We start from the raw sequence: 13,857 nt of genomic DNA, 5'->3' as shown, positions 1-13,857 counted from the left end.
GCAGAGAGGCAGGTGGAGAGAGAGAGGAGGAAGCAGGCTCCTGCTGAGCAGAGAGCCCGATGCGGGGCTCTATCCCAGGATCCTGGGATCATGACCTGAGCTGAAGGCAGAGGCTTTAACCCACTGAGTCACCCAGGTGCCCCTGAATCTATACTATTTTTACCCTGCTGAGTTTGCATAAGACACCATGAAAAAATGGCAAGAAAATTTTCACCCAAGGCTTCGCAACATAAACTCTAAGCCAAGCAGATGTGGTGGGGGGGTGTGGGAGGAAGAGCAGCTGGAATGAACAACTGAGAGTTGCACCCCCTTGAGGGCAAACTCACCCCCTTGCATTTTTCCAGGGCCTCGTCTTTCTGCACCTGTCTTTGAGCATTTGACAAAGACATTTTCTCAAATACGAATAGTGTCCCACGTGGGACCTGCCTCAAGCTATCCCCTTTCCCTCCTATTAATGCTTTCTCTGCCTCCCAAATCTGTCTTCTATCCCTTCCTTTGGGGAAGATTTCCCCAGGAGATAGCAAGTCACAAGTAGCCTCTTGTAGTGCCCATTACAAAATGGAATCCAGAATCCTGGCCATTTCCCTCTTTACCTACTGACTAGAGGAGAGGGGGTATGTCAACTCCTGAGGGCAGAGGACATCAAGAGTTGTCTCCCACACAGGACTGCAATTTGATTTTTTCATTTTTTTTTTAAATTGTCTTTGCTTATCCTACAGTACCTTAAGAATAAAATATTATGGGGTACCTGCGTGACTCAGTCAGTCGAGGGACTGACTCTTGATCTCAGCTCAGGTTTTTTTTTTTTTTTTTTTTAAAGATTTTATTTATTTGACAGAGAGAAATCAGAGCTAGGCAGAGAGGCAGACAGAGAGAGGGGGAAGCAGGCTCCTGCTGAGCAGAGAGCCCAATGCGGGGCTCGATCCCAGGACCCTGAGATCATGACCTGAGCTGAAGGCAGAGGCTTAAACCACTGAGCCACCCAGGCGCCCCGCAGCTCAGGTCTTGATCTCAGGGTCATGAGTTGAATCCCCATGTTGGGCGCCACACTGGGTATGGAGCCTAGTTAAAAAATAACAATAAAAATAAAATATTATACCTCTTTTGCCCCAAGATCTAATTAACTAATAAAACTATTAACTCTTCAAATGAGGTCTTTATCTACACTCCTGCCCTAATTACCCCTTGCCCCAACAATGTAACTTAGACCTATTATGCTTCCAGTACTTACTTTGACACCTCATCTTACTTTGGATTACTTTACAAGGTCCTCTTAGTGATAGAAGTCAGCAGTGTGCCCAATCAACCTTTCTCTACTCTTGAATTTCTCCCTGTGCATATACCCTAAGGGTGTGGGAACAGATTAATAGTAGGCCCCAGTAGGAAAATTCAAGAATGATAAGATGCACAAAGGATAAAATTTTAAAACTTGCAAATGGCCTCACTACACAGAGATTACGAATGCTTACATTACAGTGTGTGTCTATTTTTTTTCTATGCATATGTATTTTAAGCAACATGAAAATTAATTATCTTAATTTTATATTTTGAGCATCTTGTATTTCTTCAAAACACGACTTTTTGTCCCAAATATATAAGCATGTATTTTCTAAGAATTAACCCATTTTGTTAAATTACATTTATTTTTACATTCAACATTCAACAAATGATGTTACTTGGTAAATTATGCATATTAAATATTTCCCAATTAGTCCTTTAATGTTCTTTGTAGATGGTTTTGTTTTGTTTTTTTTTTTTAAGTCTTCCAGTATCCAGGAATAATATAGGATTGTGCATTAAATGTAATTGTCTTGGAAAATATGATTTTTAATGTCAGTAATATTTCGTTATATGAGTGTCCCTAATTTATTGAATCATCCCCCTACTGTGGGACATTTAGATTGTTCTCCATTGGTAGCTATTATAAATGACACTGTGATGAATGCACACGTACATAAACCTCTGCGTGTATCTCTAATTATTCACCAATATGTCTCCTGCAGGCAGGAAAGCTGCCTTTGGATCTTGGGGGCATGTTTCCAGCTTATACATTCCCCTACAAAAGTTTTATGTGCACTGCAGGTAGTCTGAAAGCTTTTACTCACTGGCATTTCCACACTGAAGATGCAGACACATAGTTTTGAGACAAGTGAGAGAACATGTTTCCCCTTGCCCTATGGTCTTGCCAGAAGCACTGCATTTATTTCAAAAAAGCCCATCCTGGGAGGAATTGGGCAGTAGTGCCAGGGCTTTGAAATAAATAGCCCTTAGCTGGAACACTAAACTTCATTGAAAGGTAACTGTTTCCACTTTGACAAATTCTTTTAACTCTCTGAGCCTTTGTTTTCTCTTCTCAAAAATGTGGAAAATAGGTATGTGTTGTGATGATTATGGGAAAACACAGAAAAGCAATTAATCCATGGTGCCTGATGAATTTTTTTTAGTCCCCTTCCCCTACCTTCCCTTTCCCCTTAGAGACTCCATTTTGCAATTTATTAGAAAGGGTACAGAAGAGCCACAGAAACCTTGTGTGAAATATAGAAAACATTGGCACAAAAATTGTTGAAATGTTTCCAAATAGGTGTCTTATTTTAGGGGGAAAAGTTTTAACATAAAATTCAATTGAAGGGATTCCTGGTGGCTCAGTTGGTTAAGCAACTGCCTTCAGCTCATTCATGATAATGGAGTCCCAGGATCGAGTCCCATATCAGGCTCCCTGCTTGGTGGGGAGTCTGTTTCTCCCTCTGACCTGTCCTTTCTCATGCTCTCTCTCTCTCAAATAAATAAATAATCTTAAAAAAAAAATCAATTGAAGGAAAAGAAAACCTCTATGCATTGTTTTCTTATCTTTTATGGACGTCCTTTTGACCTTCACACTTGTGAGCATATATTACCTAATTTTAAAGGAAATTAATATTAAAATTATGAAAATAGAACTGCCTATGATCCAGCAATCACACCACTAGAGATTTACCCAAAGAATGTAAGAACACTAATTTAAAGGGATACATGCACCCCTATGTTTATAGCAGTATTATCTGTAACAGCCAAATTACGGAAGCAGCCCAAATGCCCACCAGTTAATGAGTGGATAAAGAAGAAGTGGTCTAAATATACAATGGAATATTATTCATCCATAAAAAAGTGAAATCTTGCCATTTGCAAGGACATGAATGGAGCTAGAGAATATAATGCTAAGCAAAGTGAGTCAGAGGAAGACAAACACCATATGATTTTGAAAACTCATTTGTGGAATTCAAGAAACAAACGAGCAAAGAGGAAACAAGAGAGAGACAAATCAAGAAACAGTAGACTGATGGTCCCCAGAGGGGAGGTGGGTGTGAGGATGGGTTAAATAGGTGATGGGGATTCAGGAGTGCACTTGTCATGATGAGCACTGGGTGTTGTACGGAAGTGTCGCATCCCTATATTGTACACCCGAAACTAATATCACACTGCATGTTAACTAGCTGTGGACTCAAAAGTAAATTAATATAATAACCAGGAAATAAGTACAAATAAAAACGACTTTATGGTCATAATCTCATTTTCACTCCTTGGCAGTCTCACACCCTTTCCTTTGGTCTCTGAAGACCTGGTAAGAACTTTGCTAATCATGAGCTCTGTCAGTCCTTAAAGCACTTCACTGGGGAAGTGGGACACAGCCTTCCTCACTCACTTCACCTCGCTCAATGGCACTCCAGGAGATTAGAGGTGTCCTAAGACACTGAGCCCGCCAGCCTGCGGGTGGGACTTGGAACGGCCACCACCAGCTGCGAATATCTTCCTTCTTGTCAAACATGTTAGATGTGTTTAAAAAATCATAAAAACATGTTGGGGTACCTGGGTGGCTCAGTGGGTTGAAGCCTCTGCCTTCGGCTCGGGTCATGATCCCAGCGTCCTGGGATCGAGCCCCACGTCGGGCTCCCTGCTCAGCATGAGCCTGCTTCCCTTCCTCTCTCTCTCTGCCTGCCTCTCTGCCTACTTGTGATCTCTGTCTGTCAAATAAGTAAATAAAATCTTTAAAAAAATAAAAAAATAAAAATAAAATAAAAAAATCATAAAAACATGTTAAGAACGTATAAAGCCTTATAAAAACATGTTAGATATGTGCCACAGCATGGAGAGGTTTGGAAAGTATTGCCCTTCCCCCACAGTAGGACCCTATAAATAACAGGAACATGATTTACGACTCATTTACCTGGGATGGCCTGTTAACAGCTTTCTTACTGAAGCTGGCAGGAAGGAACCAATTTCTGCGAGGCCTGAAGCTCATACAAATGAGGGGAGTCATTTGTAAGGTAAAATGATACAAAGTTACAAAATCTAACATTAGGCCTAGGGTGTTGAAGGGTGTCAGACCACAAGGGGCCTGAAGCTACAGTTTACCTATTTTCATGGTGTATCTGCCTCTGGGTTGACAGGATGCGAAGCCAAAGGGCAAAGGCAGGAAAGCCAGACCTCCTTGGTTCCCCACTCCCAAGCTGTATAGCCTGGGGCGAGGGGAGTGCCTTCACCATCAACAAGGGGTCCACAGCCTATCTGCTTCACAGGACTGTTGCAGCAAATGCCATAACACTTGCATTTAGGACACTGCCTAATTTAAAGTATAACTATGAAATAGGTGTTAATTGTTCATAGGTCCTTTCTGAGCTTTGGCATCAATATTAGCTGGGCTCTGTTTGCATTTTTGAATATTGCCTTTTATGGCTCTATTTCCTACCGTTCTGACCGTGAATTTCCTATATCCAAGTTCAGAATAGTGCCTCTTCTCCTACGTACAGTCCTGCCCTTGAGATCCTGGTTTCTACTCTTGATGGAAGCTCTACCTCAAAGCATACTGCTGGTCCTTTTGCATTCCTAATTTTAGTTCTCCCTCCTCATCCCTTAGGAAGTTTTCCTAAAAATTCCTGAGCATTTCAAATATTGCCTTTTATAACTCATTGACTGTTCCAGTTCATGATTCAAACAGTACACTCTTCTGAATTGTAAATCACAATATTCAGAGCTAGCATTTTCTTTCTGGGTTGTGTGTGTGTGTGTGTGTGTTTTTCTGGGGTGTGTTTTTAACACTGATGATGGATCTACAAGTTCTTGGTTCAAAGGGAAATTCTTCCTCCACCAGTCTGATTTCATTTTGGTGAGGGAGAGCCTCTCTTCACAGAGTGTCGGAGTCGCCTGCTCACCATCCGGACAGGAAACAAATGTCCAGGGTGCTCAGGACAGGCAGACTGCCCTCTGGTTGAGGAATGTGAACAGGGTGTGTTATGTGTGTGTGTGTGGTATGTGGAATGTGGTGTATATGGTGTGGGATATGTGTTGTGTGTGTTGTGTGTGTCTGTGGTATATGTGTTGTGTGATATGTGTCTGTGGCATGTGGTATAGTGTGTGTGTGGTGTGTGTGTAGTGTGCTGCATGTGCCTGTGGTATGTGGTGTGTATGGAATGTAGTGTGTGTACTCTGTGTGTGTGATGTGTGGTGAGGGGGGTGTGGTAAAGAGAGAGTCCTGGAGGGAGCTTAGTTTCTCTTCAGAGTCTCTTCTCTGATCCACTTCAAATCGTACCCTCCCCTTCATGTTGCCACTCTACCTTCCCTCAATTCTCATCTTCCAATTCTCCAGTTTCTGGGAAATAAAGAACGGGCTCTGTAAATCTGCTCTGAGAAGAGAATCTCCTCAGGGGTTTCTTGGACTCTCTTTCTGCAGTTGGGGCGGTAAAGGGTGAGCAAGAATTGCTGCGGAAGGCACAGAGTGGGGCCAGATGGCCGCTGGTGACATTGCCCCAACGCATACCTGCTTCTCTGCAGAAGTCAGAGACCCTCCCGAAGCTCACCAGGAGGGACTCATGCTGCTTTTACATACATCCTATTTATTTTATAACTAGCCCTTTTCTATTAATGAGCATCACTCACAGCTCAGTTTTTTTTTTAAAGATTTTATTTATTTATTTGACAGAGATCACAAGTAGGCAGAGAGGCAGGCAGAGAGAGAGAGGGGGAAGCAGACTCCCTGCTGAGCAAAGAGCCCGATTCGGGGCTTGATCCCAGGACCCTGGGATCATGACCTGAGCCGAAGGCAGAGGCTTAATCCACTGAGCCACTCAGGTGCCCCCACAGCTCAGTTTTAAGCCATATAAATATTGAGGACAATATCATGCTACATACAATACTCTAAGCTTTGCATTTAAAGTCTAAATCTCTTTTTCCCTTGTTTGAGCTCTGGGCACTATCTTAGGAAATAATGTAAGATTGCTCCTTTCTTTCTGTCTTCTCTTTGCATCCATCTAAAAAACTGTTACACTCAGTTAAAATTTTATTAGACATTTTAAAGCGTTACTGTGAAATGTGTTGACTCTTTTGAGGTGCTGGAAATGGTCTCTGCTTATTTGATTACATCTTGTGTTCAGTTTGTGAAAATATATTGAGCTGGAAATTTATAAGTCCAATTTCTGTATGTAAATTCTACTTCGGTAAAAACTTTAAAAAAGTGACTGCTTCTTATCGCAGGTCAGGTCCCCATCCGCAGGAGCAGGTGCCGACTAGGAGTTTAGCATGCACATTCTTCATTTGCTTAGGGAATGTTCTGGAGTTCAAGAATCTTCCCTCTTCCTTCCCTCACTCTTCCCTTTCTTCATTCCTTCCTTGAAACCTGATTTATATTTTCCAAGTGGTTAAACTACAGGTTTTAATAAAGTATCCTGTGGAATAGCCCTATTTCCCTGTTCTTTACTTTCTTTTCTCTTTTCCTTTTATTTTTACTATGGTAAGAACACAACATGAGATCTATGCCTTATAGACTTTTAAGTGTACGACATAGGGTTGTTAAACATAGGCATGGTGTTGGACAGCAGACCTCTAGAATTTAACCATCTTGTATAACTGAAGATTTATACTTGCTGATTAGCAACTCCCCATTTGTCTTTCTCCAAGCTGGTGCAACCGGCATCCTCCTCTCTGCTTCTCTGAGTTTGACCAAGGCCTTCTCAGTGGAGGGGAAGAAAGCAGGAATATGCAGAGGGAGAAGTCTAGCTGAGATAGAAGCCCAGCGACAGACTGCCTTGGCTGAGCACAGGAGGGGCTCTGGAGCTCAAATGCCTTTTAGACTAGAGTCATCTAAAACCCGATCGAGTTGGCCCAGGCTGTATTGATGTGCCATCGATGTGGGGTGTCCCTGCATATGCGTGCCCTTGAGTGAGGTGGCTCTCTGCCACTGAGACATTTCTTTTTTTTTTTTTTTTAATTAAATTTTTTATTTATTTTCAGCGTAACAGTATTCATTGTTTTTTCACCCCACCCAGTGCTCCATGCAATCTGTGCCCTCCCTAATACCCACCACCTGGTTCCCCCACCCTCCCACCCCGCCCCTTCAAAACCATCAGGTTGTTTTTCAGAGTCCATAGTCTCTCATGGTTCACCTCCCCTTCCAATTTCCCTCAACTCCCTTCTCCTCTCCATCTACCCTTGTCCTCTATATTATTTGTTATGCTCCACCAATAAGTGAAACCATATGATACTTGACTTTCTCTGTTTGACTTATTTCACTCAGCATAATCTCTTCCAGTCCTGTCCATGTTGCTACAAAAGTTGGGTATTCATCCTTTCTGATGGAGGCATAATACTCCATAGTGTATATGGACCACATCTTCCTTATCCATTCATCCGTTGAAGGGCATCTTGGTTCTTTCCACCCATTGCTGCTATAAACATTGGGGTACAGATGGCCCTTCTTTTCACTACATCTGTATCTTTGGGGTAAATACCCAGCAGTGCAATTGCAGGGTCATAGGGAAGATCTATTTTTAATTTCCTGAGGAATCTCCACACTGTTCTCCAAAGTGGCTGCACCAGTTTGCATTCCCACCAACAGTGTAAGAGGGTTCCCCTTTCTCCACATCCTCTCCAACACACGTTGTTTCCTGTCTTGCTAATTTTGGCCATTCTAACTGGTGTAAGGTGGTATCTCAATGTGGTTTTGATTTGAATCTCCCTGATGGCTAGTGATGATGAACATTTTTTCATGTGTCTGGTAGCCATTTGTATGTCTTCATTGGAGAAGTGTCTGTTCATATCTTCTGCCCATTTTTTAATATGATTATCTGTTTTGTGTGTGTTGAGTTTGAGGAGTTCTTTATAGATCTTGGATATCAACCTTTTATCTGTACTGTCATTTGCAAATATCTTCTCCCATTCCGTGGGTTGCCTCTTTGTTTTGATGACTGTTTCTTTTGCTATGCAGAAGCTTTTTATCTTGATGAAGTCCCAAAAGTTCATTTCTTGAAGGGGCTCATAGCTGCACTCTCTCTGCCCATGGTCCTCTCAGCAACAAGGACGGCAAGGCCTTCTTTGCTGGAGGATCTGGGAGACGCATCAAAATGTCCATCACGACAATGCCAGAGACCAGGACTTGAATAGGAGAGGGGAGGAACAGGGTTCTATTGGACTTTACTTTAAAGCTCTCTATTATCTAAAAACAAAACAAAACAAAACAAAAAGTGTGGGTGCATTCCTTTAACTAAATCAAAGTAGTATTTGACATGTCCACACAGTAGAATCATTACTTTAAAATCATATCTACTACATGATTCTTTTGCCCATAGAAATTTAAATGAGAGCTTGTTATTCTAAATTGAAATGTAAGTGCTCATGTGTATGTTACTTTGTTTCAATGTGAGTCTTTCACAAAGTACTCTTTCCCTGGAAGTTATATTTGTCTTATTTTATTCAGCATTTGCCTTACTTACTACTTTTTACTTTGATTGACTTCCATTCATGAATTTTCATGTTATTTTGGACATCAGCTTTTTTTTTTTTAATTGATGGGACTGATTTGCTCTTCCTTACATGCTTTTAGTCAACTTTTATCAAATTCATTGCTCCCTTGGTTAGCCTTTATGAGGTAAGAGCATTCAAATAGGAAACACATTTCAGTGGGAGAAAGAAGTCTGAAAGCTATGGCGGCCATGAGAATGCATGTGGAAGACCCCTAATTACAAGGAATATCATTGACGAAGGGCCCAGCTGCTGAGTTTTGAAAACCATCAAAGCATCTGTGCATGAGCCATGCTTCCGGCAGGCTTCTCTTGACCCAGAGCAGAAGGGATACTAATGCAGACTCATTCCTGGGACAGACAGAATTCTCTCTGATGGCCAAACTTTGGCTGGCCTAAGCAGTCATCCAAATTCCCATCCAACATTCTTTCCCTATGTCCTTCACTTTGGGGTGCATCCTTAGCACCTGTTTCACTTGTAAAAGGGTATACTGGATCCCCCTGGCCTGGGACCAGCTCAAGAGGATTGTGTGTATCTCTTCTTAACTTGGGGCTCAGGGACACCATGTTGATAGCCTGAAATAGGCTATAGTGGGAGTAACTACAACAAGTAATATACAAACATTACAGCAGGTCTTCTCCGTATAGAGACCTATTGGTTGGATAATTATCTGCATGCTATTGACCTCATCAGCATTTGCCTTCATAAAATCCCTGTGCATTTAATTCCCTTTGGTGTCTGTTTCTTGGAGTACCCATATTAACACAAAAGGGTTAAGGAGAAAAGATAAAATCAGTTTTGGACATGCTGATACAGCAGATAGAAATCTTGAGACCCACCAAGACCATCAAAGTAAGGTTGCTTTCTCCAGTAGGAAATTTACCAGCCAAGACTAAGTTGTTGCCCTCAGGAACTAAAGCTTAGTATATTGGCTTTTAACAAAAGTAACTCCAAAGGTTCAGGTAGTGCACCTTTTCTGGTTTTGTGGCCTCTAAAACCTTCCAAAACTGACTTGGCTTCCAGGCTTCTTGTCTACAAATTCGTCACTGGGAATTATTTTTCCTTAAATGTATTTTTTACTTCCCTCAATTCATTTATCATCATAGGGCAACCTTTTCTCAATTGTCCCTCTATTTCCAAATTCTTGCTACCTCTCTTTGCTGCTCTTGAAAATCTCCGGACTCTTTTTTAAAATACAAATCCATTACAAGGCCATTCATGAAATTTGCCTTCCTTTTTCTCAGGTGGGCTAGCTCCAAGTCTGCAATTTTCAACCATTATCTTAGTTGCAGAAAAAAAAAAAACAAAAAACAAAACCAAAACAAAACAAAACAAAAAACCCCAAACCCTTCATATACTAAACGTACAAAGCTATACTTATTAACTCTTCAGGAGTTGGACAAATAATCTGATTTGTTTTTTTTCTCATTATCTCCTACAGGGAAGAGGTTAAGTATAAGTCTTTGGAAAGAGCAAGCCGGGGCAACCCCCTGGGATACCCTCCTTCCTTGGAATCCTTGTACTCTGACTTTACTCAATAAACCTTGCTTTCCTATCCACCAAGTAAATAAAGAAATGAATAAAATAAAAAGAGCAAGTTGTGGAAGACACATGATCTGTTTAGGAGGGCTTTAGCACTGTGCTCCTGGAATCAGATTCCATTCTATATACTTCTTCTCATCTTTACCTTTCACTTTATGGAGAATATCTTGGTTCTGTGTTTGGGTTCAGATCCTTATCCTTTTCCTGAAAGCGTGGCTTTTTGGGGACTGTACCCTGCTTTTCTATCCCCACGGTTAATCATCACAGCATAGTGCTTAGATAAATAAGCCCACTCAGATACTCTGAGCCATTGCTTTGAAACTTATTTAGTGTATTTATGAGGTCAGACAAAAAGAACTGCAGGAGATATTTTCTATGCATATGTATTTTATCTCTAATAAGATAGCTCTTCGCTAATGTATCCCAGATGAAGATAATTCCTTACATGTGTTAAACACCTATTACAGACCAACAATCACGCATAATATTTCCACTGCCTTTAAGAGGTTAAAGAAGTTGCCAATGCCACTCATCTGTCAAGTGGAGGAACTAGATATCTAACCAGGTCTACTAACTCCAGAGCCCATTTTTTAACATTGTGTCATGTTATTCCTCAGTAGAAATTAGCTAGGTGAAGGAGCCAGTTTTTTTTTTTTTTTTAAGATTTTATTTATTTATTTGAGAGAAAGTGAGAAAGCTTGAGTGTGTGTGTGGGGGGTGGGGATCAGGGGCAGAGGGAGAAGCAGACTCCCCACTGAGAAGGGAGCCCTATGTGGGACTTGATCCCAGCACCTGAGCTGAAGGCAGATGCCTAACCGAGTAAGTCATGCAGGTTCCCCAAGGAACCAGTTTGTGTAGCTGAGCACTGCAGTTCAGAGGAGCATGTGATACATTAATATGAAAAGAAGAGTGAATCCTTTGACTTATTTTTTAGGGATAAAAATCAGTTTTGCTAAGGCTTGAGGAAAGATTTTTCCAGTGATTGTCATATACATAATAACTCCTGGCATATACATAATTTACGCCTGAAATTGTAAGATAGCATCACTTAATTCTAGTAAAGACTGAGGATCAAGAACACAGGGTCAAGTATTGAGCTTTAGAAGAAACTCTGCATTTAGCTTAAAGAACAGCAGACGGAGGCACCTGGGTGGCTCAGTGGGTTAAGCCTCTCCCTTCAGCTCAGGTCATGATCTCAGGGTCCTGGGATGGAGCCCCGAGTCCAGTTCTCTGCTCAGTGGGGATCCTGCTTCCTCCTCTCTCTCTGCCTGCCTCTCTGCCTACTTGTGATCTCTGTCTGTCAAATAAATAAATAAAATCTTTAAAAAAAAAAAAAAGAAGCAGCAGCAGCAGCAGACCAGGAAGGTGGAAGAATGTCGAATAAGGGTTTGTTGAAAGCTTTGGAATCAAGGCAGTGGTTGCTGGAGTACTGGGGACTATAGTACTATTTTAAGGTATATAATTCATTTGTAAATAATTTCTTTTTTTAAAATATTTTATTTATTTATTTGACAGAGAAAGATCACAAGTAGGCAGAGAGGCAGGCAGAGAGAGAGAGAGAGAGAGAGAGAAGCAGACTCCCTGCTGAGCAAAGAGCCCGATGCGGGGCTCGATCCCACGACCTGAGATCATGACCTGAGCCGAAGGCAGCGGCCTAACCCACTGAGCCACCCAGGCGCCCCCATTTGTAAATAATTTCTAAGAGAAAAAAGATTACTAGCGGGAAGGATTAGCATGTTATAATTGACTCATTTTTTTTTTTTCCTTCCCAAGTTTGAGTTTCCTTCCTCTCCTTCTCCATTCTCTAGTTGGATAACCAGCACAGGTGAATGATTTTTTTGTTTGTTTGTTTTTTTGGGGACACAAAATGTAAGATCTTTAAATGGCAATAAAATTTAGTCATAAAACTTGGGATCATTCTAGTAAAATCTTATTTTCTTGGTTATTAAGTCACCAGAAGGTATTAACAATACTTCAAACCAAGTATCAGTACTCTGGATCCTGAAACAACCAATAGTTTTCTCAATAGGACTGAGGACTTGCTGATTGGCAGATGGAGATGTCCATCAGTGTGTTCCTGACAATCTGGGATAATTGGATAGAGTGTCAACATCTTGGGTACCATGTTTGCCTTTAGCATATTAATAATAAGTGGTGGCTCAAGACCAGTCTGATTAAGAACTGGTGGGGAATCACAAGGTCAATCAAGAAAAAAAAATAATCCCCAGGATTTATAAGAATGGATTTTGTACATGTTTATTTTTTATCATCCTTTAAAAAGGTCTTTAAAAAAGAAATTCAAGATTATTTTTGCCTTTTCCTTTATTGACTTCTACACAACAACAGCTTCAAGGACTGAGAACTCTGTACTTTACCTGAGAGGGAAAAAACAAACAAAACCCCCAAATACCAAAAAACGTTTGAGAAAAGTTGGTAGTTAAGAAACTTCCTATTAAATGACTGGAAACAAAGGAAAGGAAAACAATTTTGTCAATTTGGGTCAAGGCTGAGCAGCTAATTGTTTTGCATGCTAATTAAAATTCAATGAGAGAGAGGGGGAAAAAAATCAATGAGCTGAAAGGCCATCTTATTTAAATTAAGAAACCTACTCAAAAGTTTGTGGACAAATTCTCTCTTTTTAAAATAATGAAAAGCCTCACTACGTCAACACATGCTGATTTTGAGTTGATGATCTCCTGAGCCTAGGCTGTTGCAGTAGTTCCAAGGAAGGCCAAGTGCTGCAACAAAGACACCCTCAAACTAGGTTAAACAGCAGAGAGTTTAACCTTTCTCTCATGCAACAGTCCTTAGTAATAAAGTAGCCTCCACCTACAGAGTCACGCAGGGATTGCAGCTAGCAGAGTGGTCTCTGCCACACCCAGCCCGTAGCTTCCGTGTTAGTTTCAGCCTTGACCGTTTCAAGAGAATGAGAGCCTCGGGGTATGGAAAAGCTGAAGTCCAGAGCAAGAGATGTACTTTGAATCATGAGACAGAGCAGCTGCACGGTATCCTTCATCTCAGAATCCCTTAGGCGTGTGGTCACACGTGTCTGCACGGGATGGCAACGTTCTGGGTAGCCAAGTGATCAGAGAGAACACGTCTGGGGCAACCAGCAGTTTTTTCGGTGGCTACGCTGAAACTTGACTTTTTGCTTCTTGGCTGCAGGAATGTTTTGAAAATCATTCACGTTTTTAATTCCTTATCACCTTGGGCTAAATATATTTTGGAAATCAGAATTTTTGCTTGATAGAAAAGTAATAATTTACACATACTCTGTGTTGTGTAACATGCCGGTGGAGTTTGAGCAGTACCTACTAATCAAATCAATTAATATTTCTGTAGTGTAATGTAAGATTATTCATACTGAGATGATATCTTCCTGGCCATGTGCGGCAGGTTTGGCCTCTGTGTAAGTTTGCATGAAACTTAAGAAAAACACTTTTAGCTTTGAATTTTGAAACAGTGGATAAGGAATTGTGGAGCTGAATTAATAGTAAGATTGTAGAGTTAAGCAGAATTTAAGAAACTTGAAAGCAAAAATTTAAAAGC

This window comes from Martes martes, assembly GCF_963455335.1.
Source record: "Martes martes genome assembly, chromosome: 2".
NCBI lineage: Eukaryota > Metazoa > Chordata > Mammalia > Carnivora > Mustelidae > Martes > Martes martes.
The sequence above is the reverse complement of the archived record's forward strand: the minus strand, read 5'-3'. Positions refer to the sequence as shown.